Here is a 252-nt window from a genome sequence, read left to right as displayed (position 1 = left end):
TAGTTACTACATACTAATGATCATGAAGTAGAGACACAAAATATAGATAGACATGAAGGATAAAAACCGAAAAAGCAGAGAAATAAGAACAAGGAATGAGTCCACCTTAGTGAGGGTGGCGTCCTCTTGAAGAACCAATGGTGCTTTTTGAGCTCCTTTATGTCTCTTCCTTGCTTCTGTTGCATGATCCCTAGTGATTTTGGTGTTCCTACCCTTAGTTGCTTCCAATAATTATGTGGAGGAACATGTATC

Source organism: Arachis duranensis, chromosome 1 (assembly GCF_000817695.3).
Source record: "Arachis duranensis cultivar V14167 chromosome 1, aradu.V14167.gnm2.J7QH, whole genome shotgun sequence".
NCBI lineage: Eukaryota > Viridiplantae > Streptophyta > Magnoliopsida > Fabales > Fabaceae > Arachis > Arachis duranensis.
This window is presented reverse-complemented; position numbering follows the sequence as displayed.